Here is a 22966-nt window from a genome sequence, read left to right as displayed (position 1 = left end):
TTAGGATTTTCAAGAGAAGTAGAGCCAATGAAAAGAGAAAACTATAAATGATAATATCTTTTATGAGATAGGTACTCTTAAAGTACACATTTAGAGCCCTTTTTTTTTGCGGGTAGTACATAATTTCCAGATTGTTCTGTTATTATCATTCAGGAGGCTGCAACTCAGTTTTCAAACTTCCACTCATCACCAGGAAGATTTCAATAGCTAATAAAGAATAATCAGGATGTATTATACATTTTGCTCCTTCTTTTATATTGTAGTAGTTAAAGTCAGAGTGACATCCTAAATCCGGAACTCTTTCTTGAAACTTCTTGGTAATTTATTCTCTGCTCTTTTCTATGAAAACTGTTTATTTTATAAGCACAAAATGTGGAATTATAAGGGTGTCATATTTTTGTATGTTATAGATTTTATTTGCATAAAATATATTGAAAAATTTAAAATCACTACCATCCAAACTGAGTCCATTCTGAGCCCAATTCACAAAGCACTGAATTCTGGGGTTTTGTTAAAACCACGGTGTCAGGGGTTCTGCTGATGAAGGGTCTAAGCAGAGAACCCAGAAGCAGGTCCTTAATCTGTATACACATCAGTAATTTTTACTCTGTGAGGTTTACAACCCTATATCACCTCAAACAGTAGTTCTCAAAGTGTGGTCCCTGCACAAGTAGCATCAGCAGCACCTGGGGATTTGTCAGAAATGCAAATTCTCTGGCCCCATCCTAGCCCTACTGAATCAAATGTTCTGGGATGAGGCCCTGTACTCCTGTGTTTTAATAAGCCTTTCAGATGATTCTGATGTAGGTTAATGTTCGAGATCTGCTGATGTAGAGAAATAGCTTCCAAATGAAAGAGAGGAATCAAACTATGAAAAAAAAAAGAAGTTGGATGAAAAAGAAATAATACATGAAGCAGCAAAGAACATCTAAAAAGTGTAGTTAATGATCTCAAGATATAAGAGGATGCTCTGAAAGAGAAAAGGAAGAGCTCCCTGAAATTAAATATATAATAAATATTTAATTCATATAATTAAATTAAAATAAACTTGCAGGGCTTCCCTGGTGGCGCAGTGGTTGACAGTCGGCCTGCCAATGCAGGGGACATGGGTTCGAGCCCTGGTTTGGGAGGATCCCACATGCCGCGGAGCAACTAGGCCCGTGAGCCACAACTACTGAGCCTGTGCGTCTGGAGCCTGTGCTCCGCAAGAGGAGAGGCCGCGATGGTGAGAGTCCCGTGCACCGCGATGAAGAGTGGCCCCCGCTCGCCGCAACTAGAGAGAGCCCTCACACAGAAACGAAGACCCAACACAGCCAAAAATAAATAAATAAATAAATAAAAATTAAAAAAATAAATAAATAAAGGAATTCCTTTAAAAAAATAAACTTGCATACAAAATAAAATGAAATTTAATTAAAATAAAAACTCAACAGAAGGCTTTGAAGATAAAGTTGCAAAAACACCTATAAAGCTTTAAAAAAAAAGACAAAGAGATGGAAAATTGGAAAGAATCAATAAGGGATTTAAAGGGTAATAAAAGACCCTCAAGATCTACTTAATAGGAGTTCCGCAGACACATATAGGAAATTATCAAATAAACCATATAAAAAAATTTCTCAAAGTTGAAACGTGTGAGTTCCTCAACTGAAATATCCCACTCAGTGCCCAGCCCATGAGAAAAACTCCAATAAGGCACATTAATGTGAAAGTTCAGAACACCTGGTGAAAGAGAAATCCTAAGAGTTTGAGAAAAGTCAAAAGTCACATAGAAAGGAAAAAGAAAATCAGAATCGCATCTGAATTTGCACTAGCAACAATGGAGTTAGAAAAATAAATAGAGCAAAATCTTCAAAAATTGAAATGAAAATGTTAGTCAAAATACTGTACCCATCTAGTCAACACGCAATTTTTCAGGCATGTGTCAGCTCACAAAATTTATTTCACCCTGTTTTCTTTCTTATGATGCAACTGGAGTAAATGCTTCAACAAAGTAAGAAAGTAAATCAAGAAATAGGAAGATATGGGATTAGGAAATAGTGGATCCAACACAGGAAAATGACAATGCATATTCTAGGATAACAATTATGCAGCCAACCTAGAAAACTACCTGTCAGATTAGAGCAGGAAGTTGGAGTGGGGTATCTAAGAAAAAAAAATGTATTATGTGATCATCCAATGTGTTTGATCACTTAGAATATATCAAGAAGCATTGGAAAGATCTATTACATTAGTGATAGGTCACAGAAAACTAAGCAAAATTAAATGTGAGGCAATTACTAACTTTAGGAGAAAAGAAAAAGTTAGTATAAGAGAGAAAACTAAAAGCACATGGTACTGTGCTTTTAGCTCAGCAATGAAAAATATTTATCCCATTATACAAATGTAAATGCTCACTTCCATTTTAACCAAAAATTACAAAAAAAGAAAAAGAAACTGACAGACTCTATGATGAAAAATGTCAAAATTAAACCAATTTAAGTAAAAGAGGTTTAAAAAATAATTTGCATTAATTTTATACCATTTGTTGGTTCTATATTCAGATATTCAACTCAACAAACTTCAGCTGGGAGTCAGCAAAGAGCCCAGTTGAAATGGTCAAATGGGTCACAAATCAGTCCAGGAAAGTCTTATTGACTTACAGTGACTCTCAAAGTGTGGTCCCACCTGGAAACTTGTTAGAAGCATTTACACCACCTGGAAACTTGTTAGAAATGCAAATTTTGGGGTTCATCCAAGACCTACTGAATCAGAAACTCCAGGTTTGGTGCCCAGCAATAACAAGTCTTCCAGGTGATTCTGATGCATGCTAAAGTTTGAGAAATACAGATTTATGAAAACTTGTTCTCAGCTGGGGCTGAAAAACACTATTTAGAGTTGATTAGGGTTTCTAAATTGTGAAGGAAACAAAAGAAAACAAATTTAGGTACCAAGAACTTAATTGCACCTTGCTAGCATTTTCTCTGCAATTTAACCCATTTTATTCTCCATTAGTCTACCTCCTATTTGATATTTGATTTATAATTTGGGGAATAAATGTTAACCTTTGCTAGATGAAAAGTTGAGTAAATTACCTTAACATTATCTGATGATTATTTGCCAATCCTGTGTCTAGATACACAAGACCTCAAACAGAATTCCCAAACATATTTATTCCGAGTATCCACATCACTATATGTCCTATACCATGTTGAACAGTGGCAGAGTTACTGGCATCTTCTTGATGTATACTGATTCACTGTCTTATTGGTTGACTTGCAGGAAACCAATGCATATGCCCCATCAGTGAGTGTAGCTCTGTAATTCTGTAGGTTGTTCTCTCAGAGAAGAGCTTGGCTCCTGTTTTTCTAAGAAAGTTGAAATTTTGCTAATAGTTTTGGCATATGTAAACTATCACGCTTTTAATATTACAGTTGTGGTACTGGGCAAATGATCCCATACTGAGTTCATAAGCTTCTCTTCCCCACCTCTCATACTTCTAGATCAGTGATTAGAACCATCATCTGACCAGTTGGTCAGGCTACAGACATGGGGTTTGCCCATTAATTCGTTCAGTAAAAATTGAGTGCTTACTACATACTGGCTGTTCTAGGAACTGGGAATACAGCAATGAACAAAACAAGTCAAAAATCCCTGCCTTCAAGGAGCTTATATTCTAGTAGCAGGAGATAGACAATAACCAAAATAAATAAGTAAATTACTGTATATTGTAAATCAAAAAGTGATAGGTATTAAGGAGGAAACTTGGGATTACTGTCATGGACGTTGAAATGTTTAGTAGGATGACGAGGGGAGGCCTCACTGAAAAGGTGATATTTAAAAAAAAGACCTGAAGAGGCAAGGGTGTGAACCATACTGGTATCTGGGCAGAGCAAATAGCAAGAGCAAAGATTGTAAGGCAAGCTCATGCTTGGAATGTTTGAGAAGAGCAGGATATGGGAATGGTGAGGTAGAGTGAGCTGGTAGGAGGGCAGTAGGGGTGAAGTCACTGAGGCAGTAGGGCTGGGGTGGGGCTGTGTTGTATAGACTTTGTCATCCTTGTGGCCCATTGTAAAGACTTTAGCTTTCTTTTATTTTTAAACAAATGCTTTTCTTTTTTTTTTTTAGGATAAATTTATTTATTTATTTTTGGCTGCGTTGGGTCGTCGTTGCTGCCCGCGGGCTTTCTCTAGTTGCAGCGAGCGGGGGCTACTCTTCGTTGCAGTGCACGGGCTTCTCATTGCAGTTGTTTCTCTTGTTGCAGAGCACAGGCTCTGGGCGCACGGGCTTAGTTGCTCTGTAGCATGTGGGATCTTCCTGGAGCAGGGCTCGAACCGGTCCCCTGCATTGGCAGGTGGATTCTTAACCACTGTGCCACCAGGGAAGTCCCTAGCTTTCATCTTGAATGAGATGGGAGCCATTGCAGGGTTTTGAGTTGAGGAGTGACATGCCCTGACTCATCTGTTGAGAGTGAGGACTTCCCATCTCCTTTACTCTCAGTCAGTCTCCAAGGACTATCAAACCTATTTCCTCTCTATCTCTCAAATCTGTCCCCTCTCTTTTTTTTTTCCATCATCACTGCCAGCACACTAGTTCAGGAAACCTTAATTTCTTTTTTTTTTTTTTTTAATATAGATGACTTTTTTCCAATTTAAGCTTTTCTTTTTTTTTTATTTTATTTATTTATTTATTTATTTATTTATTTATTTATTTATTTATTTATGGCTGTGCTGGGTCTTCGTTTTTGTGCGAGGGCTTCCTCTAGTTGCGGCAAGCGGGGGCCACTCTTCATCGCGATGCGCGGGCCTCTCACTATCGCGGCCTCTCTTGCCGCAGAGCACAGCCTCCAGACGCGCAGGCTCAGCAATTGTGGCTCACGGGCCTAGTCGCTCTGCGGCATGTGGGATCTTCCCAGGGCTCGAACCCGTGTCCCCTGCATTGGCAGGCAGATTCTCAACCACTGCGCCACCAGGGAAGCCCCAAAACCTTAATTTCTTACTTGAGTCATCTCAATAGCTTCTTAGTAGATTTCCTGCCTCCTGTTTTCTTCCCTCAAATTCATTCTCCACAATGTGTCCAGAGTAACCACTCTGAAAATTTCATAGATTTACACTCCTGGTTAAAGCTATTAATAGTCTTCTTTTTTTTACCCCTGAAAATAAATTCCAAACTCCGCAACATGACTTTCCATGGTCTGTGTCCCAATCTCCAGCTTCATGTATCCCGTATTCTCCCACTTCACACGATAACGCTCTGGCCATACTGAACTTCGTTCCTTGAATGCACGATGTTCTCTTTGCTTCTGAAACTTCACGGATCATTTACTCCAGGAAGACTTCACTGATTTTAAAATCTGAATTGGTTTACCTTCTTTTTGCTCTTACACCACCCTCTACTTTCCCTACACTGAATCTGTCATTCCACATTCCCATTGTTTCATTATCGCTTTTCCCATTCTGCCCTTAGGCTTGGTGAGGACTGTCTTGCTCATTTTATCCCCAGTGTTGCACTGTTTATGACACATAGAAGGTGCTCGATAAACAAGGGGTGAATGGTGAATGGATGCCAAAACTTCTTGACGGATGAGAACATTTTAAGGCCATTAACAAATTCCTTTTTGTCACAGCCAGGAGACACTCAAATATTTGTTGTGTGCATGAAAGAAGGAATCAATGAATACAAGATCTGTTTGATCCTTTGTGTTCTGCTTATTTCCCCGATTGTCCAAATGCTCCTCAGTAATGTGATATGTGGCCTCCCACTGGTCATATACATATGTGGAGCAGGTAATGGCTTACACAGTGTAACCTTGTGGTTTTAGAAGCATCCCTCACCATGAATCCTCCCCAACTTCAGCCCTGGAGGCACTGATACAAGCAGTACTGATTTGGGCTAGCTTTAGACACATGATCAACTTCAGAAGACTAAAACAGCAATGATCTAAGTGGTGGGCAGCAGAAACAGTGACTTTAGGGGAGTCCAATAGTTTCCACAACCAAAGGAGAAACTCAATAATGGGTTACAACTATAGCGCCATTTCCTTTTTTTAAGTTTGAATGCAGCAGAAGCCTCAGCAGTGAGTGTATACTGAGATTTGTTCACGAGTACATGTACAAGACCCATAGGCCTTTTAGAAATAGGTGGGCAGTTTTGGAGAACTTGAGTTTCCTCAATCATGACTAGATGGGCATATTTGATTTCTGTCTCTGCCATTAATTTATCAGAGGGATATTACTTGTAAGTTTTATTCCCAGGATGCAGTGACCTAGAGAAACATAGGTTACATCCTCTTACAGGTAGTACTGTTGGACTTCTCCCCAAATCATCAACCTATGAATAAAGGAAAGCTAAATGTATTAGCTCACTGTAGTAAGGGAGACCACCACCTTACCAATCCCAGCAGTGTCTCAGAAAGTGGAAGTCAGAAGTGGTCTAATTTTAGGGCTTTGGGGTCTGAGCTCAAAGTGGTTTGAGGTAGGTCTTTCAAGATGAAGAGATGATCTGGATTGGGCAAAGTCTGTGATATAATAGGATTGGTCGACTCTGTGACACAAGGGTCTTGAAACAAGCCATGAGTAAACTTGGTATGATAAGTAAGTGTTTGCCAAGGTGAGCAGACTCTTGTCTCTGTTAATTATCTGTGGGAATTTCCTGAAGCAAACAGTGAAGTTTTTTCTTTTTTAATTGGTTTATAGCTTTATCTTTCCCAGGCAAAGTTTCCTGGAACAAACAACTAATTCATGTTGACCTAGCTGATCTATATTCTTTTTTTCTTTTAAGTGACAAACAATCTTTTTATTGTTCGCTGAAAAGTACAGGTCTGGAAAGAGTTTATTGCATTGTGTATTGAATGCAAGGTCTGATATTGCAAGGTATATATGACATAACAGTGTAACTTATATGAAATGACACATATTGTACATAAAGACAGTGCCCACCCCTCTAAACACTAAATTTAATGGAATGAAGTCTCTTATTAAATGAGAAATATAATATAAACATTGCAATCATAAACAAAGTGCACTAAGCAAAGAACTTTAAAATAGTTTTGTTGTGACATCTTCTTTGTCTACCTGAAGTTAGGAATGGTGGAGCCCAGGAAAAACTTAGCCAACAAAAAGCTAACACTCGAGGAGCTCTTCCCAGGAAGCAGGCTGCTGATGCCCGAGACAGGCTGGCACCCTGGTTTCCCTGGAGCCATCAGGCCCACTCTAACTACCAGTCCCTGTCTTGGAGCTAGTTTGAGGCAAGTGGGAAGAATACCAGGTAGAAGGCAGATTCTATCACAACTGCTTGTACCGCACCAACTCTACGGATAAGAACACCTAGCACTTCTGATGTGTATCTTGCACTCTGAGCAAATACTGAAATGTGCTTGAGAACAAAAATAAAACATTGGGAACAAAAGCCACTTTCTATACAGTCTGCAAATACTATTTATTCCTTTTAGCCATGTTTTCATGAAGATGCTCTAAAAGAGGCTGCTACTACTAAATTGCCAGTCAGGCAGGCCAGGATCAAGGGAACAAAACTTCTCCAGTTACAACTACGAATTCAAATGGGTTAAAATACAAATTTATTAGGGATCCAAAATCAATCTCTGTTATTCCCGTGGCAACATAGTCAAGGGCTGCAACAACATTCACATTCCAAGGTCAGCTTGGAATATACCCACATTTCCCTCCAAACTGAGAAAGCCCTGTGTAGAGGAGAACACACAAGATTACCACCACCACCTCCTCTCCAAACAGCATCAGGGCACGGAAAGCGCATCACAGATAACAAATGCCAAAAATTAAAATTAAAATTAAAAAAGCACATCTCAATATATCCACAGCAACAGAGGAAGACTTCTCTCCCCCGTCTTCCTTGGCATAGGCAAAGCAGGACTGTTTGCAACAAGAGTGCCTAAGCTGACTACGGCCACACTCGTGAGAGAAATAAGGATTACAAAGTTTCTCTCTTCCCAGGTAATCAAGGATTATCAAATAATTTCCAGAACTAAGACAATAGTCTCACCAGCAAAGAAAATTTTCTTCTTGCCCAAGATGTTTTTATAAATGAGATTTCCCAATATCCCAGATTCTTTACTTAATATTAAACTACTAATGCACCAAGGACATCCTCAGAGCTCAAGCAGGAGTAATATTAATATTCTCAGATTTTTCTAGACTTTGCAGATCCACAAATATTTTATCAGACTATCCACTTAAGAGATTTGTAAGTCAACAGTAATAAACCAACTCTACATTTTTCTTATTGTTTATTAAAGAACACCTCACTCCAACAGGAATGAACCCCAGTTCAGTGGGTATCTTGTTCCCCTCAGCTCTACAAAGTAAATTTACTGTTCAGTCTCCATGTCCTTGACTCTTGTATGACTCACCTAGTCTAAAGAAAATCTTGTATAAAAGTGGAAAATTGCATACCCCAGAGGTAGCATTGGTATTAGTGCTGAAATAAACTTTAGAGGAATAACTATAATTGCTTATGGGACTGTTTACAGTCTTGCTAGAAACCCTACTCCTCCTGAACCCCTAGATTGAGAAATTCGAATAATTTAAACATGAGAGGGGATTTCATTGATAAAGGTCTAGTTTGCATGAAAGATTCTGGTCCATGGAAAGATGTGCGTCTAGCCCAAAATACTGGCCACATTTCCATTTTAAACATGTCCATTATTCTTCCCCACCACAGTACTGTCAAATTTTTTCCGCCCCTCATGTCACTGGTGAGTCCTCACATTGCTGCTTCTATTTCTTTGGGCTGTTCTACTGCACATATGAGATTCACTGAAGTTCTCACTTTAATGTGTAGGGAATTTCCATTTCACACCATCAGCGCCCTAAAAACCATCAACTTGGAACAATTTCTAATTAGAAAAGGTACAATTCCTCTTTATAAAGGAAACCAAAAGGGTGGTCTGGAAGATGAAAATACATCTTAGATATTCCTATAAAATGAATGCTTTATCTGCTACCAAAACCCAGAGACATTTACTGGATCTAAAGATTACATGGATTATGTAAAAGCATGAACATGGTAGTTTAAGATGTATTTTCAATTTTCCACTATATTATTTGGGTGGAAGCACTAGTCAGTATTACAGGAGCAAACTCAAAGCCACCCTACTGGCTTGCTTTCCTCCTGCTTTCAGTAAACTTCCACCAGCCCCAGTGAAGCCCGTCCCAGGGTACATCACTCAGCAACCTGCAGAGCTGCTCAGAGATGCAACTAGCACTCAGTGGGTAAACACTGCCTTGGGGCAGACCCAGGAAAGACTTACAGAAGATGCACAAAAATTCTTGGTTTTATAATATCTTCCCAGGAAGTCAGAAATAATTGGTTTTTAGTTAAAGACACTGAAATCTATGCTCAAAAACAATGTAATGCCTCAAAAAAGCAAAATCGAGAAAGGAAAACTATAGAAAAATACAGCTTAGTAATAAAAAGCTTACTTCGGTTAAATTATCATAGTAAGTCAGTGCAATTTATTATTGTAGTTAGAAGCACAGCCTACCATCTTCTCATAAAACAGAGTACTAGTGAAGTACGAGAAAACAGTTCACAGAGATGATAGCCCTTTAGCCTTTTGTGACTTCAGAACTTAAAAAGACGAAGGCCAACTAGGACGTCTATTTGACATTCAGATAGTTACTTGCTCAACACAAACTGAGTTAGGAGATAGCTAAACATCTCATTCTTATTTACTTACGGTGTTCTCAGAAAGTTCCTATTTGGACGTGGATAGTTCTCAACCTGGCTGCACATCGGAGTTTTATCTAAGAAGCTTTAAAAAATTACCAGACCAATTAATGCCCAGACCAATTACATCTGGAGGGTGGAGCCCAGAACATTAGTCTTTATGTTTTCCCAGGTGATTCCAACTTGCAGCCAGGCTGCACACCACTGATGTATCCCTTTCAGAAAGCCGTTGCATGAAAGCCATATCGTATCTAGATAGTACTGTTTATTCTAAATTTCACCAGAAAAATGCACTTTTAGAAGAAGACACAGTTGTGCTTCTTCTAAAGGCTCAGCTTACTGTTTCAGAAGCGCCGGTCCTTGGAGGTTATCTGGAGCGCTGCTTGAAGAGGAGGGAGTCCTAGTCTTGGCAGAGTAGGCAGAGTTTCAGTCTCCGGCAGAAACGAAGAAGGTCCAGACGCCCGTGAGCACCAGGATGATGTATGCAGACACCAGCTTTAATCCATAACGAGGATTTATGAAGCTCAGGGCTGACACCAGCAGATAAGGGAGAAGAACTACAAGAAGGGCGTACCACTTTTTTCTTCTCACAGGCATCCAAACACACAGTGCCCCAGAACACGTGCAGCAGTATGATCCCAGCGTCATGAAAGCTGAATTTAGGAAGCACTGGGGAGGGTCTCCATGAATGCCAACCGTGCCCGGCCCCAAAGAGTCAGACAGGGTACTTACAAAGGAAAATACTCCACTCATGATTCCAAAGCCCAAACCAGAAACATAAGCCATTAATCGCATAGAAGGTGCTGTCTCCCCTGGGTTTATACTCCTCAAGCCCATACGGGCTTAAAAAAAAAAGTTTATAATATGCAAAACGGCACATTTCTTGGATAAGGACTAACACTCCAAAGACCGGCAGATATTTCTGTATTGGTCCATCTTTGTCGTCAGCAATGGTTGCTACCATGAACCAAACAAGGGAGTGAAGCAGCAGAGACACCAACCTGAAGGAAGCTCCAATGACGGGGAAGATGATACGCAACGGCGGTGGCGATGGTGAAAATGCAGCGAGCGAGCGCAGGCGCGAAGGCGAGGAAGGCGCAGCCAAGAACACGGCCGCCGTCATGGCAACGGCGGAAGCCGGTCCGGGGGCCTCAGCTGATGTACATTCTTAATTAAGCCATGTTAAGACAGATGGTCTCAGCACTCATACCTTTTAATTACTGTCACTCTTAAATACTTTGGGACATTATGTGTCTCAATAGTTTCCAAGAACAGGTTTTGAAAAGGAGAGGGGATGAGGGTATAAACTGAGGAGAGAGAAGCCGCACTATTGATAAAGGGTAGCCTGGGCAGCATGGAGAAAATGAGGATGACAGAAATAAACGTACGTTTGTACAATTTGGTTTTAGGTAAGGTTTTTGCTTCAGCCAATAGAGTAATCAAACACAGATTTGATCTTTCCTTCCAGAGAATCACCTGTAAAAACCAACCACTGCTTTTTCTCGTTTTGAATTTTTATATTTTTTATTATTTTAAAAAATATTTATTTATTGATTTGGCTGCACTGGGTCTTAGCTGTGGCACAACTAAGGATCTTTGTTGCTGTGTGCAGGGTCTTCTTTAGTTGCAGCATGCGGAATCTACTTGTGGAATGAAGGATCTAGTTCCCTGACCAGGGATCCAACCCAGGCCCCCTGCATTGGGAGCATGGAGTCAACTGCTGGACCACCAGGGAAGTCCCTCACTTTTTGATTTTTTAAAATTGAAGTATAGTTGATGTACAATATTATATAAGTTACAGGCATACAACATAGTGATTCACAAATTTCAAAGGTTATACTCCCTGTGTTGTACAATATATCATCATAGCTTATTTATTTTATATATAATAGTTTGAACCTCTTAATCTGCTACACCTGTCTTGCCCCTCTTACCTTCCCTCTCTCCACTGGTAACCAAGAGTTTGTTTTCTATATCTATGAGTCTGACCAACCACTCCTTTAAATGACTGAGATTGAAGTCTCCTGCTGCACTCCAGACAGTTACGACCCATGGAAATAGACATTCCACAGATGATGGCGGGCCGAGTGATGGTTTCTCACCTACTCTTCTTTCACAGCATGCATTTGAACACGGCAATGATGAGTGAGGGAATTATGATGAGGAAATGATAATGTACTACTGCGGCAAAAAAAAAGCATCTGTATTCTGGTATTAAAATAGTTGTGGATATTTGGTTAATCTAGGCTCAATGCTCTGAAACAGTCTTCAGTCAGTAGTTTAGGTAAATACTCTCTCGTCATTGATTTAACAAGGCTGAATGTATGGTGACTGGACATTTTCAAGGCTGTAGACTGTAGGAATGAATAACTCAAGGTCTGGAGTGACATGGAATTGGATATAAATCCTTACCCTAAAAACTTTTTAGTTTTGTGATCTTACATAAGTTGCTACTTAGTTACAACCCTAGTTTCTCATATATAGACATTAGGTTCATTTTTTTTCACATAGAAAATGGCGATCATCAGTAGCACCTGATACGACTGTGGTAAATAACAATAACATCTATGTAAAACTGTCAGCCTAGCTCATAGTGTGGACTCAGTAAATGTTAGACATTATTATTATCATTATTCCTAGGTATAAAGTATGCTTTGGTGCTCATTTAAAGATGAGAGACATAGATACATAGATTCAAAGAATAGTAGAGTCAGGAGGCACCATAGAGATGTTCTGATCCAGCATCTTTATTTTACGGGAGAGGAAGCTGAAGACCAAAGGGAGCAAATAATACCCAGAGTGAAAAAGCCAGTTAGTGGAAAAGGAAGGCATCACGTTTCCATGGCTTGCCTTGCAGCCAGCGTGTGCCTGTGAAGGGCAGCTGCGGGAGACGAGCCTCTGGGGTTCTGGTTGATAGCCACTTGTGCAGAGCCTTTTGTTCATTGTAGATGGTTAGGACCTGATCTAATTTGCAGTATTTTCAGCGGAGAATTGAAAGCGGTCTGACATGATTTGACTCTTGGAGCTCAGATCCTTTAGTTTACTGGGTACAGTCTCATTACTTTGCAATAACTAATATCTTTAGGGTGTGCAGTAAATATTTAAGATTTAAATAAGCCCTATGTGAATGCTAAACTCCTCATTTGTTGACACATTCTTCTCATACTCATCAACTATTCCAGCAGCTTCTCTTGCCAAGGAAATACCAAATATGTTGAAAGATAAAACAGCTGCAAATATCAAAAAACCTAGCTTTTTAAGGGGGTTTCCAAAATAAATGGTTGAAGAACCTAGAAAGTGATTTTACAGTGATGTAGAACAAACCTTTAAGCAATTATAGCTTTTAGTCTTAAATCAATAAAATTTTATTGAGCACTTCCTTTGTATGAAGCACTGTAGGTAATTTAAAGACGTTATTTTTGCCTTTAAGGTGCTAACAATTTAGTAGGAAAAATAAAATGTAAGTAAGTTAATCAAAAGTTACATAATAAAATGCAACTCAAATAACATTTGAAGATGAACACCAGAGGGCATTGGTAGGCAGAGCCTGACGAGTTGCCAAATGAACGGCGTAGCTCATTTTGCTTTCCCCCTTCTTTCATGACAGTGCCTGATTCTGGTTTGGGAGTTACCTGTCCCTTGCAGTCTTGGGGAGCTGTAACTCCAGTTGCTGTGTATTTCTCTAGCCAAGGTGTGATCTTGTGAACCAGGTCATGCCCACCAGCCTGTCTTCCAGAGTGACTTGAGGATTGAAATTTTTGATAAAATTGTTATCCCCTTTGGCTGACTTAGTTGCTGATCTTTGCTGAGCCATCTCTAGCCTTCCAGTCAATTCTTATGCTGTTAGCTGGGAATAAACTCCTTTTCTTCACAAGTTCATTAGACTCAATGTATGTGGCAATGGCAGCCCGAAGGGAAAGGAGATGCCACTTTGACTGTAGGTGTCAGGGAAGAAAGGAGGTGACATTTGAGTGGGACCTGGAAAGGGGGTGAGGGTAAGTAACTGAGGACTTTCAGTTTGGTGTTTGGTGACATCCTATTATTTCTAATTCTAGACCACTATTAGAACCATTTCTGTAGTTTGTGAACTAATTAGAAAGCTTGTTCACAAATCCTGAGGATTTAATGCTTTGCTAAGTGCAAACCAAGGGCAGTAGAGTTGGAAAATATTTCAAGATTAGTTAGGTTAAAAAATAGAAAAGATAGGGCTACAGATGTAACTACAACTGAGAAGAGGTTTATTGCTACCGTGAAAGTCACTGTAGTGGTCTCTTCTCATTGTGTTTGTCTCTCTTTCTCATCTTGGTTCTATGATAATCCACATTTAAGAGTAGAATAAATTCATTCTTTAGTCTATCAAGATTCATTAAAACATAATCTATACTTTCTTCACTGAACAGATAGAGTATTTGAAAATTATATTATCTCCCATTCAACAGTTGTTGTTAATATTTGAAACCACATATGGTGCTGGTAAAGAGCTCTCAGACATTAGTGAATATAATTCCCCAAATTCACTTCACATGCAAAACCATTGTATAGCTTGATTAAATAATGTGTGTGAAATTCTGTCTGGAGATACACACACACTTCCTAAGCCAGGAAGAGACAAATACCAATACTCTGGGCTAGAATTTGGTCCAATTTCACTCTAAAAAACAATTTTGCTGTTGACAAAATGGAAATGTGCTGAACAACTGGGAAAAGGAAAATGGAGAGGTTAGCAAGGTCCAACTTCCCCTTTTCTCTTCTAAATGTATCATTTTATTTTTCTAAACCAAGCTCTTCTTAAATTCCAGAAGAGGAAAATATTTTTTCTTAACTTGATTTTTGAGAGGGAAATAAGTGCATTTTCTGCTTCTGCTTGTGTAATTAAAATACTTCCTACCTTGATTTTTATAGCAAACTGGTAACGCCCACATTTGAATTTCTAGCAAACCCTAGAACATAACACTATACTCGTTTTGCATTTATTCCTCACTGGCTGGATGAAGTTTTAAAACATAAGGTAAATCAAGTGGGGAGATTAAAATCAGATGGTTTTGCATAGACTATCAGTAATGAGGGTAAAACTGGCATTTTTCTATCTGCTTATTTGACTATACATTTTTGTACTTATTTTTAAGGCCAAACTAGACGAGTTGGAAAGTGTTGTTGAAGTCCAAAATGGAAAACATTTCTTAGTCATTTTCATAGTGAATTTTGAATCTTTAAAATGCCCATGGCCAGACTATGCCGGGATATGATCGAGTCGGTTTTTCTTTCCTCAAGGAGCTTATTTAAAAATGTATGTGGCAGAGGCTTCTCATTTAGCGTATCTAACGGAGCTCTTTGGGAATCTTACCCTTGTCTTCTTGTGTTGCCATGGGAATGTCCATTTTTATATCTTCAGAGAGATACTGTTTTTCAGTGTGGTAGAGCAGAGAGAAAGTGGGCCCTACATTTAGGAAATAATGTATCTACCTCTGGCCTTAACTCCTTACTAGCTGTGTCACTGTAGGTAACAGATTTAAGTTCTCCAAGCCTCAGGTTTTTGTTTTTTAAATGAAATTTAATGTAACTTTAACGTAATTTTTATTCTGAAGGGTTATTATAAGCATTAGAAGTCATGAGTGCATCAGAAGACATTTAGTACATAATAGTATTATTATACTGATGTGATTGTGAAAAGGCATCTTAACATGTAAATATTTCCTGCCCGACTCCATGCTTATATCTCTCTTAGAGAGCTTTCTGTCTTTGTTAGCTCAGTCCCTGGATCTATTTGTGATGTAAAATTTAAAAAACAAAAAAATAGTAGAGAAGGAGGTGATCTGAGATGGAAGTAAAGGAGAAAGGGTTGAAACAGAGTGTTGCCATTTCATTTCAAAGAGTTGAGGATGCTGGGGGTGACAGATGACAATTTGGGTGGGTGTCAGAAAGAGTTTGGTGGTTTGTTGAGGTGAGGCCCTAGAGCAGTACTGTTCAGCAGAACTTTCTGCGACTATGGAATTGTTCTCTACCTGAAATGTCCAACAACATTGCCACTAGCTACACGTGACTATTGAGTACACGAATGTGGATTGTGTGACTGAGGAACTTTTATATTTCATTTAATTTTAATTAATTTAAACTTAAATAGTTATGTGTGGTTAGTGGCTATTTTATGAGACAGCACAACTCCAGAGACTCTAGAGGATATGAGAGACTGAGGGAAGGAAGGTAAGGAGAGCAGATTTTAACAAGTATTGTCATGAATTGCAAATTAGATCCTTAATATTTCTTGAGAAATGTAACCAAAAATTTGAAATTCGTTTGAAATTAGTTCTGAGAGCTGGATTGCATATAGATATAGATATACATATACATATACATATGATTCACAGCTGAGGACAGGACACACGGGGCCCTGACTAATATTACAGTTACATGGGTAGTAATAAAAATTTCATTTCATTAACATGATGATAATTGAGGAGTTTTATGGACATAAAGCTCATAATGAAAGAGTTTATTTACATAAACTCTTTTCATTTTAAACACACAGCCATACCCACACTTCTCATCTAGAACTCAAACCGTTATATAAATAAGTCTAAATATTTCATTTAGAAAATTAGAGCTAATTCTCTATAGGCTTTATATTGTGTAGCAGGATTTGTTTTCTCAAATAATGATGACAACCACCAGCAGCACCAGGACCCATTTTCTCTCCAGGAGCCCAACAGATGAGTCTTGAAAATTCAAGAACCTTCAGAAATGCGTAAAATTGTGTGTGTGTGTGTGTGTGTGTGTGTGTGTGTGTGTGTGTGTGTGTGTGTGTGTGTGTTTGGGGGGGAGAATCTACATTCATTAGAGATTTTGTATTAGATATTTATCCTTTTAATTTTTCTTCATCTGCCTGGGATATGATAGCCTTGTTCATTTCCCATTGTTAAACCTAAAAATACCAGACAAATGCAGAGCTGGAGTTGTGAACACTGGTCCCTTTACCACTGTTCCTGAACTGGAAATGAAGACATGGTGGGGGGCATGGAGGGTACACTCTGATGGTGGTGGCAGTCATACCAAGAATGAGTCCGGATGCCATGGAGGATGTCAGAGAGGCCGCAGGGCTGTCCTTACTGGCACCAATTCTGCAGAAAGATTTTGGATATAGTTTCTGCTTGCATAGCCCCAAAGCTAATTCATCACCATGTCCAGAAGTTCTGTGAACTACCCAACATCCCTTTAATGGATCAATATTCCACTTACATTGGGCAGAATAGGCTTTTGTTGCTTGTAACTAGAACTCCGACTGATACAGACACTCAAAAGGATCTGTAACCCTAAAATGGTTAAGGATTATCCCATAAAACCTCATTTATTATGACTATGAGTCCATCATAAGTGGTATAACGAAGACAGAATCACAAAAATCCAGAGCTGGAGAAAAAACGTATTCTTTTAAATGACAGCTAGCGTTTTTTCAAGAGTGTAAACTGCACTAAAATGTAGACAGAAAAAAAGAAGAGTGATAAGGCTTACCTACGCACCCTTGGTTTGTAAAGGAGAATATAAAGATTCCAAATTATCTCCACCGTGGTGAACACCTTAGTAATGAAAGAGCCTATTCTGTCTAAAGGCTTATAATGCCGGGAGTCTAATATGTTCCTTCTGCCCAAATATGTGAATCCAACGACACTCAGTATTCTCCATCTTCCACTCTCTCTCCCCAAATGTGAGTATCAGTGATGTTTCTAGTCAATACTATGACACCCGATCTAAAAATTCAAAGTATTCAGACATATATTAATCAATTCAAACACATATTGTAGGCCCCATGTAGGCATGGGCCTACAATTTTCCCATGCCCCTAGATTTGTAGAAATTAATACAAATATACAGATTAATCCTTACAAATTGATATGAAATAAGTGGATTATGAAAGTACAATTTCCCTCTGCGTATTTTAATGGGAGTTTCAGTTAAAAAGAAGATTGTGCTACAATTTTAAAGATGCTGGACAGTTTCATCTTGGGGCTAGAAGTCTGAGATACAATCCCTTCTTTACAAACAGAATAATGGGGTTTTATTAAAGGAAATATATTCTTCCATCATTTGCTCTATGCTTATACAGTGTCACTGAATAGTCAACATATATATCAGGGGAGGAATGAGTATTCCTTTCTTTTCATATAATGAAAGTTCCAAATTGCCACATACTTCTTATTTAATTATGAATAAATTCAGAGATGTGTGTTGTATTTATAATTGAACCATTCTGCATTCATGTTCTCAAACATATCATAAACTAAAGTCTCTAATATTCCCATTATTTTCCAGATGGGAAAGAAAAACCTCATGAAGCTTGGAAAATAAATTTTTTGTCTTTAAAAATTTGTCATGAAAAGTTCCAAATGTACAAATAAGTAGAGCCAATAGTCCTGTGTACCCTTGTACTGATTACACAGCTTTCATGCTTGTCAACAGTCAGCTATATTTGTTTCATCTCTTTTTCCCATCCGTGCCACCTCACCCCACCTTTTCTTCTTTTTGGCTGGAGTAGTTTAAAATAAATACAAAATGTGATGTCATTTCACTTCTCAATATTTTAACATTAATTTCCAAAAAAGTCTGGACATTTTCTAATATTGCCACAATGGCAATTTTATACTTAAAAGTTAATAAATAATTCCCTAATATTATTTAATACCCACTCCATATTCAACTTTCATTGATTTTCTTAAAAATGCCTTTTTACAGTTTTTTGAATTAGGATCTAAACAAGATAGTTCGCATGTTGTTTATGGTTATTATTTATCTTACGCCTTCCTCTCCCCTTCTCCCCGACACTGGTCTTATTTTTTTCAAGCCATTGGCATATTGAAGAAATATCCCATTGACCTGTACAAAGTTCCATTTCCTGGATTTGACTGTTGCTTCTTCGTGGTGCAGTTTAACTTGTTTCTGTTATTTATTTATTTATTTTTGGCTGCGTTGGGTCTTCGTTGCTGCTCACGGGCTTCCTCTAGTTGCGGTGAGCGGGGCCTACTCTTTTTGCGGTGTGCGGGCTTCTCATTGTGGTGGCTTCTCTTGTTGCGGAGCACGGGCTCTAGGCACGCGGGCTTCAGTAGTTGTGGCACACGGGCTCAGTAGTTGTGGCACGCAGGCTCTAGAGCACAGGCTCAGTAGTTGTGGCGCACGGGCCTAGTTGCTCCACGGCATGTGGGATCTTCCCGGACCAGGGCTCGTACCCGTGTCCCCTGCATTGGCAGGTGGATTCTTAACCACTGCACCACCAGGGAAGTCCTGTTTCTGTTATTGTGTAGACTTAAAGTTAGATCTAAAGTCAGATTCCAATTTTTCTTGGACCAAAATACTTTATACGTGGCATGTATACTTCATTTGCCCATAATGTGCCACTTTTATGATAGTAAGATTAATTCATGACTTTCAGGGGATGGTACTCTGATCCTTTCACTATAGTTTTCCTTCAGCATATCCCCTAATAATTCTGGCATCTATTGATGACTGTTGTCTGAAACAAGTTTTTAGTTCAGGGTTACAAAATGTTGATTCTATTCCTTTTACATTTGTTAGCTGGGATTCTTCTGTACAGAGAACTTCCCCTCATCCATTAATGCTGTGTGGTTATTCTGCTGGTTCATTTCAGAAAAGCAGGAAAAATGCCTAATTATTTATTTTTAATGATCAATTTTCAGAGGTAAAAGCTGGAGTCAGAAGTTCATTGTGTGATGCATCACCCGTCTCCCTGCAGGACCGAGATACTCATCACCCCAGCTGTGGGGAAGTTTGGATGCTGTCAACTCACGGCTGAACCCTCCTTAGGAATGTCCTCAGCAGAGGAGCTGCCTTACTCAAGGTCAGGCACCACCCTGCTCCCTGGGGACAGACAGACCCAGTGACTGGTCACTGGTTTGGGGGGGTGGGCAACGTCTTGACCTGCTCTCTTTAATATATATATATATATATATTTTTTTTTTTTTAAATTAATTAATTAATTTATTTATGGCTGTGTTGGGTCTTCGTTTCTGTGCGAGGGCTTTCTCTAGTTGTGGCAAGCGGGGGCCACTCTTCATCGTGGTGCGCGGGCCTCTCACTATCGCGCCCTCTCTTGTTGCGGAGCAGAGGCTCCAGACGCGCAGGCTCAGTAGCTGTGGCTCACGGGTCCAGTTGCTCCGCGGCATGTGGGATCTTCCCAGACCAGGGCTCGAACCCGTGTCCCCTGCATTGGCAGGCAGATTCTCAACCACTGTGCCACCAGGGAAGCCCGACCTGCTCTCTTTAAATCATGAGAAATCTGAAAGGCCATCCCAGCTCCCACACAAAACACCCAAACACGAGGATAAACTAAATTCTTTATCATGTTAAAGAAGAGTTATGGTGATTCCAACAAATGGCTTATTTGAAATTTCCTATAGCACTAATCACACAATAGCATGTTTGCTTATAATGCATTATACTCTGTTATACTGATTTGGTAATAGCAAGTGTGTGAGCAAAACCATAATTAAACTGGAATGAAATTGATCTACAGTACATAATTGATAAGATAAAAAAGAAAATAACCTTACATACAAAAAAGTGTATAATAATGCATTTGCAAAAGAATCACTCCTTTTCAACCAAGGTTATTCGTATTTCTTTATCATGAACATGAACATGGTTTATTATGTTATATTTGGTTCACAGTGCAGCATCCTCTTGATAATAATATGGCGTTCAATTAAATGGAATTCTCTATTGACAGGCATTTCTACATCTTTAATAATAAATGTAAAATTAATGTTAGGAAGGATGTAAAACTGAGTCTTCATAGAAAAATTAGCATTATTGGCAATGTCATTTTAATACCAAGAGCCCTCTACTTTTTTCTCCTTCCGTGATAATTGACAATAATATAGAGCAATTGTTTTCAAACTGCTTCACAGACCAGATCCCACCCCCCTAGCCCCCACCCCACTGCACCGATTCCCACCATGGTGAGAGGTGGTGACAAAACAAAAAACAGACAAGATAGGTGGAACTTCTACTTCAATCAGAGCAATTCCACTTTTTACTTGTCTTATCTACTAGCATTTCACGCAAGCTTTCATTTCAAAAAATGTTCCTGTGTTAACACCATTGTGAAAACTACTGATGAAGGGTATAGGTGCTACAAGAAATATTTAAATAAACAAAACATGCCATTGATTGACTCAGAAAATAATTATGATTTAAAAGATTTTCTATCTTTCTACCTTCCATAATGCAAAAGTGCATGTGTATCTCATGTTATTTGTTTGCTGGATCTCTGTTGAATTTCACATTGAGCCTTATTAGAAATTAGTAGTATTTTTTTTTTTTTCTGGTCAGAATGGTTCTATGAATATGATGCAATGCAATCATACTCAACTCTACGTTAAGGTCAGTATTTTCATAAAAATATTACAATAAACTACGATATTTTAATGTACAATTAAAGTACTTTAGATAGCAATGAAATGACAGAATATACTGGATTGGAAAATATAGCAAACTCTGTGCCTATTATTGTTACGTCAGATTTTCTGATGGGATGTAGAGGACTTGATCTGTTTCCTATTTAGCTTCAGTTTTTCCCTTTCACCTCTCCCACCCCCCCACCCCCAAAATAAAATCCCTCTTTTTCATGTATATTTCTCATCTGAAACCCTAGGACTGGATCTTGATTTGCCTAATGAGGATGGGCACCCAGAACACACCTAATGGCTTTTGTTGGTATGTGCAGCTCAGGTTTGCCCAATTCAACAGAATGAGTATCTTATGTTCTCTGACTAGGGGACATATTTTCTTCCCCTCCTGCAGTATGTGATGAAGGAAGTCCCTCTTTCCGTTCCTGCTCCCCGCCAGCCATGACCACAAGGTAGAGTAGCTTCAGAGAGAAGGGAAAAGCAAGGCCAGCAGAGCAGAAAAATGGAAAGAGCTTGTACCCTTGTTAACACCACCAGGCTGCTGAATCAATCTCTAGACTTGCCCTTACGTAACACAGAAAATTTCTTATTGCTTAACCTAGTCTTAAGTGGGGCTTCTGTTATTTTCTGCAGAAAAACCCCCAAGTCATTCCCTCCACCCCACACACAAAAAAAAACCCACCAAACAAACAAAATGGCATTACAGATATAAATATAGAAGGCAGTTGTTATAGTTTTTTTTTTAATCCTAGATTTTACCTTGGAATTCTCTTAACGCTATTCTGTGTTTAAACACAGCTCTGGACAAACATGTTTGCTGGGAATTCTGGGGAGGCCACAGTGCTGGAATTTAGTGTTGGGAGAAACAGAAACTGATACAGGACCCTGGAGCCCTGCTTCTGCCAGTTTACTTTCTCATCTTGCCTGGTTCCTTCTATCTTTACTCCCCTTGACTCCCCAGTCCCTGACATCTGGCTTGCACCTTGCACTGTTTGCTCTCATTAAAATTGGTCCCATCAGTGAGCATGCAACTCTACTGCATGCCAGGGTTTCTCATGTTGTAATTTATTTTGATGACTCAGTGGTTTTAAGATATGAATTGGTTCCCTGTGTCAACGAAGGGATACTAAAGACATTGCGGGCAATTTTAGATAATGCAGTAGGAAATAAAGCAATAGGTAAGTGCATTTGCTGTAGCTTCAGTAATATCAACAGTGGGAAAAACAATAAGGATCACTGAAGGGAAGAATAAGATAATAAGGTGTACCTGCGGAGCTGAGAAAGAGTTTCTTTTCCAGACAATTTATTCTTGTTCAGACTAGAAGAGTTTAAAAATATATAAAGTTTTTCTTGAGAAGATCTATTAAGAAAATGTGTGGGCACAAAATTACACTGCTTGTTTCCTAGCACATTTCTTAGCCATATCCTCAGCACTGGCAGGAAATACCACGTGCCCCTTCCTTACCCTTTTTGCTTACTTTACATGTGCCCCATGTGTACTTTCAACCATTCTCATGACTTCAGAGCCCCTATTCAATGCCATTCTCTATTGACTAGCATTTCTATATCTTTAATAATGAAATGTAAAATTAATGTTAGAAAGCGTGAGCAAAATAATAAACTGGAATTCGTGACTCCAAATCTTAGCTTTAGCCAAGATGTTTCCCCAGCTCAAGATGTATTTACTCAACTGTCTATAGGACATTGCCCCAGAATCTCTGCGGGCCACTCAGTTTTGTCATATCCCAAACAGAATTTATTGTTTTTTCAGAAGCTAGCTCTTTCATTTCTTCCCCAAGCAAGCATTTACTGAATGTTTAATGTATAATATTCTAGGCTTTGCCTTAAGAGCTCCAACCCTCCAGAAGTAC

General features: G+C 39.0%; 1 pseudogene across 1 annotated transcript; it reads right to left on the bottom strand.

The window, feature by feature from the left end:
* Positions 1 to 4893: 4893 nt before the first annotated feature.
* LOC309659704 (gamma-secretase subunit APH-1B pseudogene) lies at positions 4894 to 21264 on the bottom strand (annotated as a pseudogene). The gene has a single exon. The product of its transcript is annotated as a gamma-secretase subunit APH-1B pseudogene (transcript).
* Positions 21265 to 22966: the final 1702 nt, after the last annotated feature.

This window comes from Balaenoptera physalus (assembly GCF_965194825.1).
Source record: "Balaenoptera physalus genome assembly, chromosome: 4".
NCBI classification, from domain to species: Eukaryota; Metazoa; Chordata; class Mammalia; order Artiodactyla; family Balaenopteridae; genus Balaenoptera; species Balaenoptera physalus.
Note: the sequence above shows the minus strand (reverse complement) of the source record. Positions and strands in the feature narration are given on the sequence as shown.